Source organism: Mytilus californianus, unplaced genomic scaffold (genome assembly GCF_021869535.1).
Source record: "Mytilus californianus isolate M0D057914Y unplaced genomic scaffold, xbMytCali1.0.p SCAF_7, whole genome shotgun sequence".
NCBI lineage: Eukaryota > Metazoa > Mollusca > Bivalvia > Mytilida > Mytilidae > Mytilus > Mytilus californianus.
The window spans coordinates 12577958-12601497 of NW_026262723.1; the positions used below are offsets into that span (position 1 = coordinate 12577958).

Below are 23540 nucleotides of genomic sequence, written 5' to 3' on the forward strand. Positions count from 1 at the left end.
AGGTTCAACCTATAAGCTAACAAATCTGAACAGAAAGAAAAAACAAATGACTGGGTTTGACTGTATAAATAATACTGGTATTAATAAGATGATGTGGTATGATTGCTATTGAGACAATTTCTGTTTATAAACAGCCATAGGTCATGGAACAATAACCATAATCAAAGTTAATGATACTTGCATAAAAAAAAAATTTTGATCGGTTAATTTACAGGACAATATTAATATCTTTTTGAGATAAATATACATGTACTGTAAATTCAGAAATTGTTGCATGCATTTATTATTGCGAATTTGTCATTTTAGACTAAAATGCAATTTTATTTTTTGTGATATTGAGAAAATCCTGTATAATAAAAACATTGCAATAATTTCTAAATTTACAGTATTAGAATTTAAGTGAAAGATAGCAATGATTAAAGGAGATGCATCAAAGAAAACATATGACCATGATGACTGTCTTAGATTGAAATTTTTTAAAGAACCAGAAATAATATAAGTTTCCACCCTTTCAAATATTATATACAAAACTGATATTTTTCAGGAACCCAAAAATTGAGCAATGACCTTGAAGAGTAAGCAATGTGTACAGTAAGATATCCATCTTTGTAGTTACCAAAGAGTGTGGTAAGAACCTCGTCTATAATTATACATGGTAAGTATTTTTTTGTTGGTTAAAAATTATGCATCAAGACACTATAATTGTTTTCTTAGATCCTCATTAGGAAAAAAGGGGATGCAGGTATACATCAATGAAGCAGCAACCCAACGAAAGTATTTTTTTCATATCTCAAAGCTTAAGCCCACCCTTAGAAATGAATTGAAGAATGCTCAAACTTTTAGACCTGTTGATATGAAAACTTGTGCAATGCCTAAATCAAACTACATAATTTCAAGCAGAATTATTTTTTTGAACGGCTTCAAAGTTTAGATTTGCTAATTTATGTTCTTTTAAACAAAACTACCAGATGCAACTAAACATTTTTGAAAATCTATGAGATGACACCAAGAGAAAAAATTCAATCCTGTTATTTTTTTTAAATACTTTATCATTAGCCTTTAACATTGTTAATTTATCAATTGCTCTGGTACTTTAATTTATTCAAATTTTTACAAGTGAATGGAAGTTGTTTTGATGAAAATCACCTTTTATCAATGGGAGGTAACTTTGATAGCTTTTAAAAGTTTTTCTTATGTGTTTTTAAATGAAGCAAAATTTCATTTTTAAAAGAAACTGAATTTCTTCTCTCAATTGTTCCTATTTGTAATGTCTTTTATATTCATAATTGATAACTGAAGATAAAGAATTACAGAAATTGGTTATATAACATAACCCTTTGCCATGCTTACATCAACACATTTTTTTTTTCATTTTCCACAAAAATAAGGCAGTGATGTAGGATGTCATTCTAACAAAACATCACAGCATGGAGACCCACATCATCACACTAACATGTCAAAAGTGTATCCTACTTCATACTGCAAATATTATTTAATAATGTTAATATACAAGTTTGTGAAAAAGAATTTTTATTTAAAAGATTTTACTCATTTCTACTCTGTAGAGACTATTTCACCAGCACTTTGACTGATGCACAGAGACTTCTGACAAATAAGTACCGGTACTCAATAGAGTTGAATGCACTATTGGTGACCGGGTTTGAGGATGTGGAAAGCACTCTATCATTGTCGGTAGTTTTAAGTGCTTTGATCTCTTAGATGAGGTCTCACATAGAAACATATGTTCCTTAGTTTCATATAAATGTTCAGTGCATTATAACTGCCAGACATCTGATTTACTTTGATTGTAGACTTATTTTTAGTGTCTGCAGAGTTTAAATGAGTTTGTTTAAAACACAGCTTATCTATTCCAAGTGTTGAGAAGATTTGATTTCAATATTCCATTAATTTATATTTTTTACTTTTGATAGCAAGGCTGAGGGTTTATGCACTAGAGTAAACTTTTTTGGACAAAGAGGTTGTCACTGTTCCTCAACAAAAAATTAACGGACAAATTTGTAAAGCTAAGCTAGAGACACATTTAGGAAAGACTATCTTTTTCTTTGAGGTTGAAATGGTTATAAAAAACGTTTAATTATATTGTGTATTTTAGCCAGCTTCCACTCTTTTTTTAAAGTTTGAAAAAAAAAACATTTAAAATATTTATCCCTTAAAGGGTAACAGGATTTTTTTTAAACATTAATTAAAATGAAATAATGAAGTAATAATTTGATTTAAGCAGCCACTTGGGGAAATTTTGTAAAATTGAGCTTAAAAACATAGCTGATATATTATTGTTTTCGAAGACGAAAATTGAACCTCATTTTGGTCTGTATTGCATGCAACATTTAATTTGACCAATAGTAGTGGATGGTTGCACATATGTACAGCATGGTCAGATCTTTAAAGTAAAGAAATGTCCAAATTTAATAAAAAGGAAGCAACCACAAAAAACAGCATCCCTGACTAATTTGGTCCCCATAAAATATTCTTTCACAGGTAAAACTAAAATTTTTATGCTTCCATTTTTGACTAGCTTGAGAGAAATTTTCTTCAAAAGTAAAAATCTTGTATTGTTTTTTGACAGCAGTCTTATTCCCTGCAAATTTTATGGTAAAGTGAGGTAAAAAAAACTTTGAAAAAAAATAATTCAAGTTTCTATAAAGGTTTAAAGTTACTTAAAAGAACTAAAAAAAAGGTTGTTTTATATATAATAATCTTTTTTTTTATATGTTTATGTGTAATGCATATTGTATACTTATTGACTGTGTATGAATGTAGTAGTAAGTTTATTGTCCCTCATGGTGCAACTATTGTCCTGAGGCGTAGCCGAGGGCAATAGTTGTATCGGAGGGGACAATAAACTTACTTTTCCACAAATATCCAGTCCGTAAGTGTTTTATTATATCAAAAAAAGACAACAGACAATAAATGGCTGTGATAAATCAACTATCGTAATATATAAAGCAGAAACCCAACCATAACGTTTACTTCATAAATATTCTGAAACGCTTAGGCTACATCTTGCACTGACGTCAACCCTAGATACAATAGGTAAAAATTACTCTCCCCGGTATTTTCAAAATCCTCCATTATAGCTGCATTGGAAAGCCTGCGAAATATAATGAAGCTTGCAGTCAAGTAGTTTCAACGAGGTCCAATAGTTGGAAACTATTGACCGGTCCAATAGTTCAAAGCTTGTAAGTCAAAATATTGTGTACTTATTTTATATAGAAAATGATAATTGAGGTATAAAAAATATTCATATTTCATTTCAGGGGGCAAAGTTACTTCAAAGAATTGAAATAAGGTTGGTTGATCCATTTTATTTTATGTTTTTATGTGTAATGTTTTATATGTATTTTTATTTCATTTTAAGGTTTACCACAGACATTTAATTTATGAACTTTATTTTTGTTACAGATGCAGCTGGGAGGATGTTTCAGTCATAGACCTTGGATAGACTCCGTTGTAGCAGACTAGGGAGAGTAGCATATAGTTCTCGTAACGCTATACAATAGTAACAAGATCATTCTACTCTGAGATTGTTAAAGGGCCTGTTTGATAGAAGTGACGCCAACGTTCTCCAACACTACTAATTTATGAATTTTATTTTTTGTTACAGATGCAGCTGGGAGGATGTTTCAGTCATAGACCTTGGATAGACTCCGTTGTAGCAGACTAGGGAGAGTAGCATATAGTTCTCGTAACGCTATACAATAGTAACAAGATCATTCTACTCTGAGATTGTTAAAGGGCCTGTTTGATAGAAGTGACACCAACGTTCTCCAAAACTACTAATTTATGAATTTTATTTTTGTTACAGATGCAGCTGGGAGGATGTTTCAGTCATAGACCTTGGATAGACTCCGTTGTAGCAGACTAGGGAGAGTAGCATATAGTTCTCGTAACGCTATACAATAGTAACAAGATCATTCTACTCTGAGATTGTTAAAGGGCTTGTTTGATAGAAGTGACACCAACATTCCCCAACACAACTAATTTGTAAATTTAATGTTTGTTACAGATGGGGGCCAGAGGCAGATTCAGCCATAAACCTTGAATATGGCTTATTAGAGATCTGCTTCGATGGAATTGACAACAATTTTCTCAAACACATCACTAATCTTTATTATCTGTTTCCATTACAGAGTTTATACAGAGAATATAGGTATACCGTATTTTTAATTTTTTTTTGGTCCTATGTAAGTTTGTCATAAAGAAATAGTATGTGGTATTAATGTCAATGGGATAAAACACACAGACGAAAATAAGTTAAATACCTTTATAAGTATGGATGAAGAAAGACAGACTACCCCATAACCAAAAGAAATGACAGACAAAAATATACAAAACAATACACAAACTAAAAAATGTACAACACCAACCCAATCAAAGACCAAGGATGAACTCAGGTGATCCAGGAAGTTGGAACCAAAAGAAATGACAGACAAAAGTCTACAAAACACTAAACTGAAAACTAAAAATGTACAACATCAAGCCAACCAGAGACCCGGGGATGAACTCAGGTGACCCAGGACAGAAGTACTACTAGGATGGGTTTTTTACTACCAGGACAGGACAGAAGTGGGTAAGTAATTGATATGTTAACAAATTTACAAATTGACAAAGTCAAGGGTGTTTTTTTTCATTCATTCTTTCTTCAATTCTAAATTTTAAATGTGACAAGATAAAGATGGCACATAATTTTCAAATATAGATTTTTAGAATTATTCTTTATTTTGAAGTATCTTCATGTTTGACAAAATTTTAACTTCAATTTAACTTAAAAAAAATATGCTCCAAAATTTATTAAATTGATACACCTTTTTTTCACAGAAAATATTGGTTATCTATTTTAACATTCATGAGAGTCAAGTTAAGATAATGATGACTCAGTCTTACTCCATGAAAACACTGGTATCTTTCATTATGAGGGGCTTTAGCAAGGGGTGCTACCAAAATTTGTGTAAAAGAATAAAGCTTTCACTCACTGAGTCCGAAAAATTACTCATTAATTCCAGAGTTCTGATAAGGGTGAATCAAATTCCCACGAAAAATAAAGCCCTTATACTGAATTCCCTTTGGCTTCAAAAATAAATAACCTTGAAGTCTGTAAAAAATCTTTATGCCCCTCCATGATGATATAAAATTAAAAAATTTCACTGAGTGAAGGGGAGGTAACTCATATGAAATGAATTTACAAATTTGAAAGAATTTAAACTACATGATCCAATTGAGCTATACATTTGTAAAGTAAGACACAGGGACCATGCTCAGAGAAGTCTTTTGTGTATATTATTTTACATTAGGGAAGTTGAGTCAGTACAATGTGTGGATACAGCCATTTTGAAAAGGGGGTTCCAAACCTAGGAACACCATGAAACGTTCACATATTAAAAAAAAAGAGGAATCAGAATAAAAGGAGGGATTCCAACCCCCAGACTCAAAATTTAGATATTTATGTGAAGTATTTATCAATTGAAAAAATATGACTGGGTTCAGATTATTTAAATTTCATATTTTTACTCCTAAAATGTACCGGTATTTAGAACAAAATTTGAATGCAATAATTTTTTAAATATCTCAACTTTTGATGATTTGAAAATGCACACATTTACTTCTACTACTACTAGTACTCCTATGTGGTTAATCTGCAGGCGAAATGATGTACTGTGTATGTCATCCAGTACACCTCAAGTTAAAAATAATTTAATTCTGAATTAGTTATTTTTATATGAAAAAGTCTTCTTTTATATTTGTTGTAAATATTCACCATTAGAATTTCTAATATTTCTGAAGGATTATGATGAGCAATTTTTAATTGTGAAAGTTTTCATGTTATTTATTACAACAGTAGCCAAATGGTCATTTGATCCATGATAGCCAAGTACCTGTACTCAAAACATGTCTATCTTTTCTTCTTGAATGCAGTAAAAGATTTGTCCATAATTTTCAATAGTTAAAATAATGCATCTATTAATGTGCAACAACATAAGAAGCAAAATATAGAAGTTGGAGATTAACCCAGGGTATAACGCCTTCTTTATATTTGGGGTGTTAATTTAATATTAAAAGTTATCAATACAGAGATGATGATAGTTGCAATAACTTCAGATGAGGTTTATCCTGGTTATGATTAATTTCTCTGTATTTTCACCACTACAGACTGTCATTTGATCCAACGATTGAAAGTTTTTTTTAACATTGTCTTAAAGGTCTATCAGTGCTTTTTTTGTGGTGAAAAAAAAGTAAAATCACAAAAATACTGAACGCTGAGGAAAAGTCAAAATGGAAAGTCCCTAATCAAATGTCAAAATCAACAAAGATAATGAGTAAATGCATTTTTTTTTGGTTCTTCGTTAAAAAAAAAGATGTCATTTAAATTAAAATTTCAGATTTATAATGAAATAATTTTTCCTAAGACATTTAAATTAAAATTTAAGATTTATAGTGAAATAATAATTTTCCTAAAATTTTTACATTTTCAAAGCATTGTAGTTGTCAGATTATAGAATAACATAGTACTTGAAATTGATTTAAACTCGTAGTCTAGTGCATGCAAAGTTCCGAAGCAAAACATTCTTTATCTTCAGAGTTTTGGTGTAGGCTTAACAAATATCAAATGATCATTTCAGAAATACATTATGCTTGGAGCGCTGCGTGTCTTTACTAACACATAACAAAGTTGCTTATTGGTGTTTAAGTAGTAGGGTTGGTTATATCCTCTGTTTGTTTCAGTTGTTCTTTGGATGGTTCTTTGGTTTTGAGGTATTTAGGGTGTGGTGTTTACCATTTGAAGGAATCTATATATGTAATTCTGAAATGAAAAATATTTGATATTTCTAGTCATAAAAAAAATAATCAAATGTTTGAGCATAAAGCTGCTTTGAACTTTGAATCTGTACGATTTTCATACTTTCTTTAATTTCTTATTTTCAAAATTGAAAATGAATATCTTCAATCAAAATCAAAATCTAAATTGTATTTGACATATTATGATGTATTGGAAATGGAAAACTAGATAACATATTCTCGTAAATTAAGTTGAATTCAGGGGAAGTGGAAAATGATCCCAAAAGTTTTTTAGATATACTTTATCTTCTTTAAAATTGTTTCTGGGTATCTACATCTTTAAAGCACTGATCGCTATTAAGATAATAAAGAAGTAAAAATACATTTTTATAACAGTCAAGCCATAACGAAAATTCTGCCATACAAAAAAGAATTTGGATGTTTAATCTACATTTATTATAGAGTTATAAACATAATCGCAAAGGTTATTAATTCTTACTTGACTGAAAGCTTGTACAAGTCTTAATATTTGGTGAACAATAATAAATTTCTGTGATATATATATTATTATCACTATTTTACTGAATTTTCCTTTGATCTTACTAACAATTTCCTTTCTCAGCATAGTAGAAAGATATGGAAAGTATCTCTAGAAACTAAGGCTGCATGTGCCATTGTCAATGTAAATTTCAACGTCGTCATAAGCAAAATAGTGATAAACAGATTATCATTGGTCATCTCAACTTGATTGCTTTTCTCATTTTCGCGGTACCGGCTCAAGGGAGAAAATCAATCTCGTTGAGATGACCAATGAAATCTATAATGATTTCCAATACCCTAAAAACTTCATTTTGAGTTATCTGAAACTATCATCATCTCCAAGAGAAGAGTTATCTAACTTATCAATCCCAATAACTTACAGTAGTTATCTCCCTTTGCTTCAAGCTTCTCAACCTTGGGTTAATTTTCAACTCTCACCTTCAACACTAGGTTTTCATCCACAGATTCCAGACATTTAATAATAACTTCATTATTATGAGACCATAATTGACAACTGGTATTAATGTTTTAATTTCACTTGTTAGTCCCATTTAACAATTGCTCATCGTAATTTGTAAAATTAAATTGTCTTGAGTTTAAGCATTTCATTGTAAAAATTTCCTGTTTAATAGAAAATTAATCTTTTTAACTTCCCAAGCCATTCTGTGATCAATATATTAAAGGATAATTTTGTCCAGCTTCTTGAAACAATTTTTCTTTTTTGCAATCAAAAGTATTGACAGTGAGCAGGATCATTTCAAGATCACAAAAAAGGAGCTGAAAACTGGTCTATTTTATTCTATTTATCATGTGTACATGAAAAGGAGAAGATTGTACAACACAAAAATTTCAAATTTCAAATCATATGTTTGTTGAAATATAGCTCATTTTATACAATTTAGATCTTTTATTGAAAAAGGTATTAGACTGATCTTAACCCTATCATACCGTTTGAATTACAACATAAATTAATTTGCTCCTTGGTATCAAACCATTCTATCTTTTTCAAATTTGGTAATTACAATATAGGTAAAGCACTTGCCATCATAAAATACTTTAAAAAAATAAAATAAGTAAAACCCAATTATCAATAACTGACTGCAGCTATTCTTCATTGGATCCTTTTTGAAACTCATGGCCAGATAAAGAGTAATCTAAGAGCTTGACTCTTTAACAGGGATCCAACTTGAGCCTCATTAGTTCAAAGGAGTTTTCCATTAGTCCATAATAATTAAGAAATAATTGTTGCAAGCTATACTTTATTGTAATTTTAACATGGGTAGGCATAATACTGTAAATTCAGAAATTATTGCGTGCATTTATTATTGCGATTTTGTCATTTTAGACTAAAATGCGATTTTAATTTTTGCGATATTTAGAAAAATCCTGTTAAGTTCAAATAAAAAATTTCAAAATGCGAGTTTAAATTATTGCGATTATAACCCTGTCGCATTTTTCGCAATAATAAAAACATCGCAATAATTTCTGAATTTACAGTATATACGTGATTATTTTTGCCTGAGCGATAGCATACAATCAGTTCTGTTAACCAAGCAGTTTTAGATTTATATTAGACCCTGTTTCAGACTTTGGGGATTTAATCGCTAAAAAAGTTAAAGATAACCAGACTATTTTAGATTTAACTGGTAATCTGTTTTCTTTTCCCGGTAGCAAAAAAGAGCTGATTCCTGTAAGTCTGTATATTGGCTGCCTCTGGTTCTTATCCATTTAAGGAACCAATGATTCAGGAGAGTGCAGTAACCTTGCCTCAGTTCATTATTGTCAAGATATCAGTGATTTTCCTTTTTTTCTGACAAAAGTCATTGGAAGTAATCTTACATAAAACAAATTTTGATATAACCAATCAAAAATGCTATCATAAATAATCTGGGAACAAAAAATTTTACTTTTTCAATTGTAAATTTTGCTACTATTTTTCTTTCAAGTATAAAACTAAAGTAAAAAGTAAAAAATCTATTTTATTGAAGTATTACATGCCATTTGAGTTTTGAAATTAATTTAAATTATAAAGTATTGAAATTAATTGTTATTATAAAGAATCAGTATTTATATCATTTCTTTGAGTTCTTAATTTTTTCTTTCTAAATTCTTTTATTAAATCTAAAGATTTCATACTTTTTTACATATTTGTATTTTTTCATTTCAGCTTCTTTTTCTTTTACCACTGAAACTTCACAGAATAATTGCGTACATTTTGAAGTTGTGTACCTGCTTATATGAAATTGTTTGAGGAATTTCCCCCCATTTTTCGCTTAATTCTGATCTTGATGATTGTTTTCCAAAATTTTCAAAGATGGTACTGATTTTGTGTAATCAACTCCTGCAGTTTTCAATCTCAATCTTTTTAACTTCACACAATGATTGTACAAATATTTAAGTTGTCCACTTGGTACTATGGAATTGTTTGATAATTTTTTTCCTGACTTGGGAATTAAGTAATTTTTCATCAAAGGTAAAATAAATAGTTTTTAACCCATATCTTTTGGAATTCACAGAGAGTTTGCAAATCTATAGAAGCTTTTACAAATTTTGGGACTATACATGACTACTATGTACATGAGTAGTAAACCTTGAAAATGAGATATTTTTGATTAAACTATGCTTCAAAATATTTAAAAATGTTGATTTATATGTTTTTATTATACTATTACTACACTGTACTTTTTTTCTTACATTTGTATAAGTATTTTCATATCAGATGTCTGGTAACTTATATAAAAGCTATTATCTAGAGCTCTGTAAATAAAAAAAAATGTAAATATAGTTCTAAAATATACTTTTAATGAGTGGAAGAAATTGTGGGGTACAGAATACATTTCGTAAATTATCAAAATACAAGTTACCTGTTTAAAAGCATGTCTGGTATTTTTACAGTACTTTTTAAATGAATTTAATAAATTATTTGTATTTTAAATTGAGAATTTCTTCAGTTTCCATGATTGGAAAAAAAATGTGAGATGCCTTAGAACATTCTGGTGACTATTGTACATTTTATAATGTACAATGGAAAGGACATTTCATTACTTAGATAAAATGGATTCAGTGGACTGATTAGCATAAAAAACTATGACGGAAAACCTTTGAAAGCAGCCAAGATAGCAGCTCCAAGGAAGATGGTCAAATAAATCATTCAACCAAGTCTGAGGCTTTACCAAGAAATTAAGAAGGCAAGTTTATTTAAGCCAAATATTTGTATACATTTTCTAGAAATATTGCCAAGAAGTGCATATTAAGACAACACGCCAGCACCCTTCTGATCTTCTGCATGCAAAACACCATTGATGTATTAATTTTAATAAGTTTTATAATTTATGTTACCATTTTCTTGAACAAGAGGGGCCTCGGTGGCCAAGTGGTCTAAGTAGTTACTACTGTAATCACTAGCCAGTCAACACTCAGGTTGTTAGTTCGAACCCCGCTCATGCGGGTGCACTCGACTCCAATCTTAATTGACTAGGATTGTCAGTTTTCCTATAGAAGGTCGGTGGTTTTCTCCGGGCACTCCGGCTTCCTCCACCAGTTAAATTCCAAACAAAAACCTTTGACTTGTTTTAATTTTATTATGTCAAGTTTTCTGTTTAGTCAGGTTAATAGTTATTCCTTGCTATAAATCAATGACATTTTGTATTTATTTGCATTACTACCAAAATATCGAATTAATTAGCAATGTTGCTAATCATCACATGTTTTTCATTTTCCGCTGCTAGGCGAGACATCTCTGTCAACAGTTTATCTTACAAACTTGTGTTGATACTATTGTGTATATTTTGTAAGAAATCAGAACATTATATAGTGACTTTATATTTATAGAGAAATGGATTTGTAAAATATATAATGTGTCTTTTTTAATTCTTTTTAGGTTCTTCTGTGATATGTTTTCATGGTGTGGGAATAAGACTTGGTGGTCTAATACAGCTAATACGAAGGTATGTACCAGTATGTGAAATTAGTCCTGTTTTGAAAAAAGAAAAAGTATTTATAATGTATTTGGAAATAGCATGTGCTCTAAGCGTGAAGGTTTGTAGGAGTTTGGTAAGAAGTCTTTGCTTTCTTTAATTGCCTTTAAAGGAGTAAATTTAATTATCTGATTTGATTATGTAAAAGTTTGTTGGGATGCTGGTTTGCTGTTCTCAACTTCTATTACATATTTATAGACTTTTATTTAATTTGCCACTGGACATTTAGCAACCAACAATCAAATGAATCAATCATTCAAAATATTGAATATACATACAGTATATCAAAAATGATCCTTTTAAACAATCTTGAATGACTAATCATTTTATTTTTCAGGTTAGCATCACAGCTTGTCTGTAAAGATTGAAGCTGGGAGTGGGCATTGGAGCTGACTTTTATGGTAAGAACCAATACAAAAAAAACTATGTAAAAAAAGAAATATGTTAGACATCTACCATTGACTTGTTTTTCATCCTTTTCTGCTAATAAAGACTGGTAGTTCAAAAAATATATCAGCAAATCACTTTTAAACAAAGTAAGAGAAAGGTTTTATGAATCATGATTATAATGACCAGTTACTTATTATTTTGCATTTGATATTGTTTCAATTTTCAGATTTTGACAATAACGTTTAATTCTGTATATTTCTTTTTCAGGTAACTGTGGCTGCATAAAAGGGCTATGTGATTTTACTGTAACAGTAAAGAATGTAATTCAGACTATTTTTGTGTATGTTTGAGAAAATGTTTATAATTTTTACAAAAAGAAAAAAAAAATTATGTACTGGTTCTCCATTTTCAACAAGATTGGAAGTTGTAGGTTAATAGGTCTTTGCAATTTCAAAAATTACTTTCTATTTTCTGTTCATACTCATGTCTAGGCAAAACACTTCCAGTAGTTTAAGAATGGAGAATCTAAAAAAAAGAAAAGAAAAAAAAAAAAAAAAAGAAAAAGAAAAAAATGTTCAATTATTGAAATGTTTTTTATTTTTGCAAATTGTAATATATTTTTTCACCTTTGTGTCATTTTTAGCTGAGTTTATAACAAAGGGTATATTATTTTAAGAATATTTTACAAGAAGCATAGTTGAAGAATATCTTGATGAAAGTAGATTGATTGATTTTTGGTATTTAACACCACTTTCAGCATGATTTGCTATATCTTGACTGCCAGTTTTTATTTGTGGAGACAGCCTGGTGAAAACATCCCCTTCAACAGAGAAACTGGCAACTATTGACGTTAAACACACCTACAATGTAAGTGTTCAGAGTGTTGACAGGCTAGTGATATAGTAGTTGAACTACTTTGACCATTCAGCCACCATTACTACATCCGCACTAAATATGTTATTGAAATGTGTTGAAATTTTGTAATTTATTTTTTTATTTTGATAAACGGTATACTATTTATGTTTTTTTGTTATATATAACAAAGATGTGGAGTTCTAACAGGGTGAAATTTAGGTCAAAGGGAGGTAATTTATTATACTGTGTTTAACTTCGAATTCAAATACTTGAAATTCCCTCAATGTTAGATTTTTATTTACTTGGATACTCACATTTTTTTACATATCAGATGTTTTCTAGATAATAGAAATTTAGGGTGGGAAAAATTATGTGTCACTTAAAATAATTACGTGAAATTTTTCAAAAAGTTTATTAATTGAAAGTGCATCTGATATTTTTTATGTATGTTACTTAATTTTCTAAAAACAAATGGACACAACATAGATTGACAATTAGATATTGAGAAGAACCACCTTGTCAGCCAGGATAGCAGCTCTTAGGAAGATGGTCAATTAAATCTTCAACCAAGTCTGACTCTTTACCATGAAAATAGAAAAGGCAAGTTTATTTTAGCCAGATCTTTTAAGATAACAGACCCTTCCGAAATATTGCATTTAAAACACCATTGATGAATTAATTTACCAGTTTAGTATTTAAAGATACAAGATACATGAACAAGATTTTCTATTAAAATATCAATAGTAAATTCTTAAAATAGTCATTAAACTTCAAGAAAAGACCAGTACAATTTAAAACACGATTTTGCATTCAATGGGAGATAACTTTGTAAAATATTCAGATATTTTTTGTGCAGTTAAATTTAAATCTGACGTTTTTTTACTTTTCTATCTTTTATATTGATTTAAAAAAAAAATGATTTTATACAATTGTCTACCTGCAATAAGAAATCAGAACAATATTTAGTAAATTTTAGGTTATCGGTAACACATAAATTGATTTACAAAATGTATAATGTGTTGATTATAATTTCATTTCAGGTTCTTTCTGAGACATGTTTTCATGGTGTGGGAATAAGGCTTGGTGGTCTCATACAGCTAATACAAAGGTATGTACCAGTATGTTAGTCCTGTTTTGGAAAACTCAAATGTATTATAAATATTTTATGGAAAAACAAGATTTGAATGCTTAAAATATTTTTTACAGGAAACTACTCTTATTATTATATCCGTAACCAAATAAGAGTAAAGTTTAGGATCTGAATTGTTTACATAAAAATGTGTTGGCTTGTTGGATTGCTGTCTCATCCATATGTTCTTTACATATATAACACATTTTAAGACTATTTCTATTTAATGATTTGCCACTGGACCTTAAGCAACCAACAACCAATCATTCAATCTATTCAATATACATACATAATACCAACAAAGAACCTTTTAAACAGTTTTTATATGCCCGTTTACGGGACATATTATGGTATACCGTTGTCTGTCTGTCCGTCTGTCCGTCCGTCGTCAACATGTCGGACATTAACTCAAAAACGCTTTAACCAATTTGCATAAAACTTTGGTGAATTGTTTATATCTATTGACGTGAGCTTCCTTTCGCTTTTTATAAATTTTAGATTTTACGTTTCCGAGTTATGGGGTTTTGTTCATTAAAAAAAGGGAGTTTTTCCTGTTTTCGGACAAAACTCAAGAATGCTTTCACCAACTTGCAAGAAATTGTGGTGAATTGTTTATATCTATTGACATCAGCTCCCTTTCGATTTTTATAAATTTTAGATTTTACGTTTCCGAGTTACAGGGTTTTATTAACGAATTATCATTTTATATTTCAGGTTAGCATCACAGCTTGTCTGTAAGGATTGAAGCTGGGAGTGGGCATTGGAGCTGACTTTTATGGTAAGAATCAATACATAGATTTATGAACTTTTCATCCAAGAGCATTTTAAAGCCCAAGATTTTTGTTAGGCACAGATGTAAATCTTACATATTAATGTCTTCTTTACTTATAGTTGAATAAACAATTTAGGAGATATAAAGATATATAAGGGAAGTCAAAAAGTATAATGTATAATGTGAAATCTTGTGATTTCAGTTTTTTTGTTATCTATAGTTGTCCCCATATATGAAAATATGTAAGTGTGGTATGTATGCCAATGAGACAGCCATCAACCAGAGACCAAATGATGTGGATGCAACTTAATATCACCCTATGCCTTCAACAATGAGCAAAACCTATATTGTATAGTTAGCTATAAAGGTTCAACATGACTAAATGTTTAAAAATTCAATCAAGTATGTTAATAGCCTGATATACTATTAAGCTATAAAACAATGTTAAAAAGATATTTGTCAAGATATCAGCCAATGACTTGTTTTTCATCCTTTTATTGCTAAGAAATACTGGTACTTTAAAATTTATGTCAACAAATCACTTTATAACAAAGAAAAAGAAATGTTCTATACATTATAATTGTAATGCTCAGTTAAAAATAATTGTTTTTCATTAAATATTATTTCAATGTTCATGAGTAATGTATATTTCTTTTTCAGATAACTGTGGCTGCATAAAATGGTTGCATGTGTGATATAACTGCAACAGTAAAGAATGTAATTCAGACTATTTTTGTGTATGCTTGAGAAAATGTTTATAATTTTTTTACAAAAAAAAAACAAAACAAAAAATATGTAAAGATTCTCCATTTTCAACAAGATTGGAAGTTGTAGGTTAGCTTGTATTTGACATTACAAAAATTCTTTCTATTTTCCCTTTATATTCATGTCTAGTCAAAACACTTCCAGCAGTTTAAGAATGGATAATCTAAAAGAAAAAGAAAAAAAAATGTTCAATTATTGAAATGTATTTTTTTTTTGTTTTTTGCAAATTGTAATGTATATATTTTTGCCATCTTTTTGTTATTTTAGGATTTGAGATACTTTCAAATTTTACAAGTTACTTTATACATGTAGTTAATGCAATTAAATCTGCGGATGTGAATATTCCCACTAAATTTCTTAGCAAAATTATTTTTGTTTTTTTTAGCAACGTTTCAAAATACCTTACAATAGCAAATGCCTCTCTAGTGTAAACTAAAAAGATGAATAATGGTCTGCAGTAAATATATCCCCTTACAACCTTTTCTTTCATGTTAATTTTAATATCTTTAAGATATGTGACAAGGGTGCTCTAATGCAGAGGAATTTACGAAGTTAAGAAGTTAGAAATATATTTTTTGCACTTTTTTTGTCATTTTTAGCTGATTTTGGTTTGTAACCAAGGTGATATTTTTTAAAGAATAATTTTACAAAAGGCATAATTGAAGAACATCTTGTTGAAATTGGATTGGTTGATTTTTGGTGTTAAACACCACTTAAACATGATTTACTATAATTTTGGCTGTAAATTTTTATTTGTGGAGACAGCCAGAGTGCCTGGTGAAAACATCACCTTCATCAGGGAAACACTCACTGGCAAACCCTAGTCAAATTAAGAATGTAGTTACACATTTCATGTGAGGGTTCTCAGTGTTGACAGGCTAGTAATACAGTAGTTGAACTACTTATAGGACCACTCTGCCACCATAAGTCGATCAGTACGAAATATTTTATTGAAATGTGTTAGATTTTTGTTTTCAATCTATTTTTTAATTTTAATTGTACTATTTTATTTATTTTGTTTAATATAACAAGGATGTGGAGTCCGAACAGGGTGAAATTTGGGTCAAAGGGAGGCAATTTATTATACCCTTGTTTAACTCCACATACTTGAAATTCCCTCAATGTTAGGATTTTCATCTACTTGGATATTCATGTTTGTACATTTTTTTTTAATATCAGATGTATACTAGCTAATATTGACTATTATTTAGAGCTCTGTAATAAAAAAAAATAAATGTAAGCAGAGCTCTAGATAAGTATGCAGGGTGGGAGAAATCTTGGGTCATTAACAATTGATTTGCTGAAATTTTCAAGAAAGGGGATTTATTGGAAATGCATCTGATATATTTAATGTATAAAACTATATTTAAAAAAAAAAGATGTTAAGATGATGAGGAGAGCCACCTTGTCAGCCGGGAGAGCAGCTCTAAGGGAGATGGTCAATTTAATCTTCACCAAGTCAGAGGCTTTACCATGAAAAATATGTGGTAAGTTTATATATTCCACAAATTTTATGGTAATGATATATATATAGGCATTTAACATTATTTTTTTAAGGGTTCTTTTCTATCAGTGTTTGAAATTTAGAGTATCTAGTCTTACATTTGTTTTCTGTCTGGTATCGAGTGAGCTGTGTTGGATAGAAACCAACTGTATGCAAGTTATTATCAATGAATTTGTAAACTTATGTGGGTCGAACAAATTTTTATGCAAAGTCTGTAACTGTTTGAATATTGAATTGATATAGAATCATTTTCATAAAAGAGTGGACAAGACGATTTCTTGGCGCTCTTATGTTATCTATTGACTGGGTCAGATAAGGTGAAAGTTTGTCTGTAACGTCCACTTGTCACATTGAATGTGTTATAGACATTTAAACTGGGGTCGCCAAAGGTTCTAAATGCCTACATCAAATAGTACGAATTACTAGCAGAGGACTAAACCTTGTGTGTTGATTTAAATGTTGAATAACTATTTTCTTTTTTTCTTCTCTTGTGCCTACATGTACTTTGCTCTTTTATTCTATTTAAATCCCTATTGGAAGGCCTCTGACAGACTGAGTGAGCGTAAAATCACTGTTATCTATAGCCAATGGCAAACAAGTTAAAGGTACTGTAAATTCAGAAATTATTGTGTGCAATTATTGATAAATAAATTTGGTGTATTTGCTGTCTTCTGATTTGTTAAAAGTATTACTTTTATTTTCAATGTTGTCAATTTTTATGGCGAGACGCCCACTCTGACATTGTATATTCATACGCCAACATCCGTGTACGTTATGGTTAATATAAATAATATAAAAAGTTCTTTGAGCCTTATTTTTGATAGAAATTTATTTATAATGAATGGCTATAATTTATTTTGAATTTATTGAACCATAAAATTAATTTTTGACTCTTCACATTTTACATAATCCGCTTTGCGGATTATTCAGTGTGAAGAGTCAAAAATTAATTTTATGGTTCAATAAATTCAAAATAAATAATAACCATTCATTAATTGCGATTTTGTAATTTTAGACTAAAATGCGATTTTAATTTTTGCGATATTGAGAAAAATCCTGTTTAATTCATATAAAAAATTTCAAAATGCTACCCTACTGAAAATGAGTACGGGATTCCACTGGATTTCCAGTGAAATTACACTGGTTTTCAGTGGAAAAAAATATTCCGATGGAATCCCATTAGAATTTCATCCAAAACATCTGGAATATTTTTCACACTGTAATTCCAATGGAAAATCAGTGAAATTTCCAATGAAACTTCCAAAGATTTTCCAATTAATTTCCAGTGGAATATTATTGTTTATATTTCAGTGGAGTTTTGATTTAATGCAAATATTCCAGTGGAATTTTGGACTTAGAAATTTAAAGGAATATATACTTCTAATGTTACATGGTTAAATGTAATATGAAATCACTTGCCTAGTAACAAATGAAAATAATCATTTGGTCTGAAAGACCCCCCCCCCCCCCCCATATAAAATAAGTAAAATGGTAGCTCCTCAGATGTAGGGTGAATATAATGCATCACCATATAGCCTATGAGTATGACACATTGAAAGGATACATTTTAACTATTAAGAAATAAAATTAAATGTGCAATAATCAGATAATATAAATAAAGAAATGAATATTTTATATCAAATTGGGTTGAGAATAAGATTCTGGTTGATTTAACGAACAAAAACAATTAAGATTCTTTTTGAAAAATGTGCATGGCTCTTAAAAGGGCCGTTTTAAACAGATCTGTTCCAGAAATTATCTTCAGACTGTACGAATTGTTAGGATAACTCCGTTTTTTTCTTCAAGTGACCTTACTGGCAACTGCCCTGCACTACAGGAATTATAGTTATCTCGTACCATTGTAAACTCGTACCAATGTCAACTCGTACCACTAAACAAAAACTCGTACCAATGCAAACTCGTACCACTGCTAACTCGTACCACGGTAAATTCATACCATTGTAAACTCGTACCAACTTATTTAAATGCATTCAAATGGTGTTTAATGATGAATATATACTTTAATTTCACTCAATACCCCTTAAGTCTGTAAAATTTATATAATTTGAAATTACAATAACCAATTTGTAGCTAATTTTCCTTGTCTAATTGGATAGAGAAAACCGTGGCAGATTGGCTTTGTTGTCTCCCTTGAATAGACTCTTTTTTAAACTTTTACTGACAACTATTTGATTTAATTTTTAATCATTCCAAATCAGTAACATTGAATAGATTTGGGTATTTTTCTATTGTTTCTAAAAGGAATTTTATTTAATAAAAGAATTTATTGATTGTGTTTTAAAGGTTTAAAATTGTTTATGACCAACAGTTAGAAAGTATGAAATTTATTTTTATACATTGTACAATATTTAGCACATTTCAGCAGAATATGACCATGCTTATATGATTATACAAGATGATTAGTTACAGATAAAAAAAAAACAAGTTGATTAGTTAATAATCAAACCATAATCACACAATTAAAGGAATTTAATATATTTATTAGCACATGGTAATTAAGAAATTACATTCGTATTTTTGTCTAAGTTTTCATTAAAATCTGGTATAAATTTCAAAGATATTTTAATTTTTTGTATAAAGCTTAAAAAAAAAATAATCATAAAACATTCGTATTTTTGTCTAAGTTTTCATTAAAATCTAGTATAAAATTCAAGTAATTCAACTTTTTTTATTTAGTTTACCAAAAAAAAAATCATAAAACATTCGTATTTTTGAATATATTTTTAATGGTACGAGTTTGCAGTGGTACGAGTTCTGATTGGTACGACTTCCCAGTGGTACGAGTTTACGTTGGTACGAGTTAACTTTTTTGGTACGAGTTTACGTGGTACGAGTTTACAATGGTACGAGTTAACTTGCTTCCCACTACAGTCTACATGTATACAATAATATAATTATTTCTCCTTTGACTTCATCATGTTCATTAACTATTACTGGTCTACTGTTCTTTTGAGAAAAGTAAAGTGAACGGCTTTCATTTTCCACATTGTTCTATAAACTGTTTCGGTATCTTAACTTTGTCGGTGTGATGAATTTTTCATCATTTTCATGTCCTGAACTCGGCACTGGAACTCGGGTCATATAAGTTAATCTATAGAAACATTTCACATATAATCCGCTCCAATCAATTGTACGCTAAATGTCAGTGTTTTGGCATAATTTGAGCAGAAAATTCGTGAAACTGTAGTCTATAATGTTGTTTTTCAACACACATGTTTACATTCATGGAGGCTGCCATTTTTTTCTACCAGACTATATATATAACCGCTGATTTGATTGGATAACTCTATTTCCGGGATTTCCGATCGGCCAATCAGATAGTCGTTATCATTAATACACGGAATGTGTTCAAATTTGAAACTAAAAATATTGTACGAGTATGTATCCTGTCCAGCATTGTCCAGCTGTGGTTACATTAATCATGTTAATAATAATTAATACTCAACAACCTTCGATAAATAAAGAAATAGACATTAAAGGCAGAACATTTAGGTTGACATTAGCTGTTGAACCAAGAATTTACGATGAGACGATGTGCTGATGTAGGGCAGACGTACAGCAGATACAGGTAATTTTTAAGAGATTTTACATTTGATTTTTACATCATGAATATTTTTAATTAAAATTAAAAAAAGAAGATATACATCCCTTTAGTTTCATTCATGGGCTCTGTTAGTTCACACTTTGAGGATTACCATTTGGTGTTCTGAAAAGGGGGAGGTGGGAATGTAATAATAATTTTATTATTCAATATTGAATTACATTGTGTGCCTTCACAATCAAGGAAAGATGTTTACAGTTTACTACACAATGTCAGGCACATTCAACTTAATTTTGTCATGTTCTGATTTGGATGGACATGCAACACAAAAAATCCCTAAAGGTTAATATTGTGTTTTAGAGTCTTTATACTTAACTGAAAGAAGCTTCTTAATTATATATGTACATTGTATGATAAATATCAGTAATATATGATGCATACAGGTCATGACCAGAATTAAAAATTATTAATAAAATGTTTTTACATTTTATTTAGGTTGTCCATATATTAAAAGGGATTGATCATGGTGAAGGTACAAAGCTGCAAAAATGATGACTGTGCATCGATCAATATCCACTCAATAATATGAAAACATGATGAAAACAAACGAACCAGCAGCAGAAAAGAAATTTGAGTATATGATTATTGAAAAGTACTTATTGAATTATTTTTTCATCCTTCCCACACTTGAAATAAAAATACATTAATCATGTTAATCATTCACATCTATAAGCTGTAAACACATCTCAAAAACATTGATCTGATCATCATGCACAATGGTTAATCATGGCTATTATGTGAACAAAATGAGGTGTCTGGTATGCTTCAACCAGATAGTAAACCAACAACAAACACAACACAAAGGGAAAGATAATATGAGGCTAAATAAAAATATATGCGTGGTTCCAATTACCTTACCTACCTTTTTTTTTAGTCTTAACAATAGCCTACCCTAAAGATTTTTTTGTCATTTTTCAGTATGTACTGTTTAAGTCATAATGTTGCTCCATAGACATGATAGACTCAATGTAAAAAAAAACCATAAAATAAAAAAAATTCTTACCTACCTACCCTAATTTTTTTTTAAATGTAACTGGAACCACACATACTATTTTATTTGGCTTTGAGAGACACCTGATCCATGAACAATAAAAGTCTATTTTGATAAAAAGAGATGTGTGTTATAAGTCTAAGAGACAGCAACCCAACAACTATAGCCAAAGATATCTAGAGAACACATAGTCTTCAACAATAGACATACATGTGTCTAAATTGCTCTTAGTGTATAAATGTTGTGAATAAATTACACACGAACACAAATAAAATATGCCAGTAACATATATTTTTGAATAATTGCAGACTGGAGCATGGTATTGTAATGTTATTTTAATTCAAAATTCTATGCATGTTATGATGTATGATTTTTTTTCTTTCAGATTAATCAATGAAGACTTAATGGAACAGGATTGGAATGCAGAAACTTTGGACTTAATTCATGAATAATATCAATGGATGATGAAGAAAACTGACCAAACTGACAAAGTATTTCGTATGCATGTAAACTGGACATTTTTGTTTGTTTAATGCACAATAAACAAATTTGTAAAATTGAAAATCAAAACCATTTGTGAAAGATTTCAAGAGGACCAAAAGTTACCATGGACTTATGAATGATTTAACCAGAAAAATGATTTACATGTACAATTAAGTAAATACATCTTGGACTAAAAAATGATAATTTATCAATGTTAATATTTTAAAGAGGTTGATCTTTTCGTTTAAAAGGTCTTAAATGTGGATGATGTATAAACTGTTGTAATTTCTTTAATTGTTGACTTGCATTAAAATGGTTATTGTCTTATTTCAAGTTGTCTTATTAATTCATTCAAAAATAAGCAGTGCATGCAAAATGATATCTAACATTTCAGTGGAATTGTCAATTTCCATTGAAATATCACTGGTTTTCTTTGGTTGATTGTTACTCTTTCCAATGGAATTACCACTGGTATCCCAGTAGAAAACAATAAATGTCCAGTGGGAAAACAATGGTATTCCAACGAAGTTTTCACTGGTATTCCAATGGAATTTCCACTGTATTCCACTCGAGTATTCACCGGAATCCCACTGGATATTCCACTGATATCCCAATGGAAAACAATGAATGTCCAATGAAAATCCCGACCAAATTTCCCAGTGGTAATACAGTGGTATTCCAATGGAACTCTGATGAAACTCCACTGGTATTTTCAGTGAAATCCCACTTTACATTTTCAGTAGGGTAGTTTAAATTATTGCCAATACAACAATGTTGCATTTTTCGCATTAATAAAACATTGCAATAGTTTCTGAATTTACAGTAATTGAGTTAGTATTATTACCAACATAAGTATTGAGGTTGTCTATGCTGTTATGAAAATGATTTTAAGAATCATCAAAAGAGAACAAAACCATCCGATTTTGTAATTGAATATTCCAAAATCATTGTCTTATACATATACGTGCACTTGCACAAGGTCAATTTCTATCTCTAGCAGTTTAAAGTTTATATAGTGAAGATGATAATGTATAACAGGTTTTAATAAATGAAACATAGCATTATTTTGTTAGTCTTCTTAGAGACAGATTGATCTGTAAAACAAGTAATTATTTTTTTATTTTTTTTATATTTAGGTTGTTATAATGATGATGTTTTCATGGTGTTGGGAGTAAGACTTGGATGTCTGATATTGTTAACATGTTGGTAGGTAATCAAGCATCTTTTTAGTAATATAATATTTGAAATCAATTTCATAAGGTTCTTTAGTACCAAAAAAATAATTTTACACTGATGAGATACCGGTTGAATTTTTTTGGTAAATATAAAACTGAGTTTATAATTCAGAATACCAAATATTTTTTCCATGATTTTTTGTTATCCTAGTGCAATTTTAAATTTAGTACATGTGTAATAATTATTTTTTAGGAAAGTATAGTATAACTGACTACTTTTATATTCCAGGTTAGCATCAGGTTTCCATTGGGTTACTTGCTGGGATAAAGCTGGGATAAGGTGAGAACTTATTCATCAACATACAACTTTAATGTGTTTATGTTATAGTGTGATGAATGTCACTAAATAGATTTCAATATATATATTTTTTTTTAATTTACAATTAAAAAAAATCAGTATTCATTCTTTTCATTTTAAAATAATGTACCCTTTAAAGCAGATACTAGATCTGAAGATATATGAAGGGGAGATAACAATAAAA

General features: G+C 29.6%; 3 long non-coding RNA genes across 3 annotated transcripts; all 3 read left to right on the forward strand.

Moving 5' to 3' along the window:
• Positions 1-11213: 11213 nt before the first annotated feature.
• LOC127709015 (uncharacterized) lies at positions 11214-12585 on the forward strand. The gene is made up of 3 exons (XR_007985468.1): positions 11214-11282; positions 11650-11713; positions 11970-12585. It is a non-coding gene; the product is annotated as an uncharacterized LOC127709015 (long non-coding RNA).
• A 998-nt stretch (positions 12586-13583) lies between these two features.
• Positions 13584-15222, forward strand: LOC127709018 (uncharacterized). The gene is made up of 3 exons (XR_007985471.1): positions 13584-13665; positions 14401-14464; positions 15119-15222. It is a non-coding gene; the product is annotated as an uncharacterized LOC127709018 (long non-coding RNA).
• Positions 15223-16073: 851 nt separating this feature from the next.
• LOC127709017 (uncharacterized) lies at positions 16074-23331 on the forward strand. Its single transcript, XR_007985470.1, has 3 exons — positions 16074-16710; positions 22960-23029; positions 23288-23331. It is a non-coding gene; the product is annotated as an uncharacterized LOC127709017 (long non-coding RNA).
• The last annotated feature ends 209 nt before the right edge of the window (positions 23332-23540 follow it).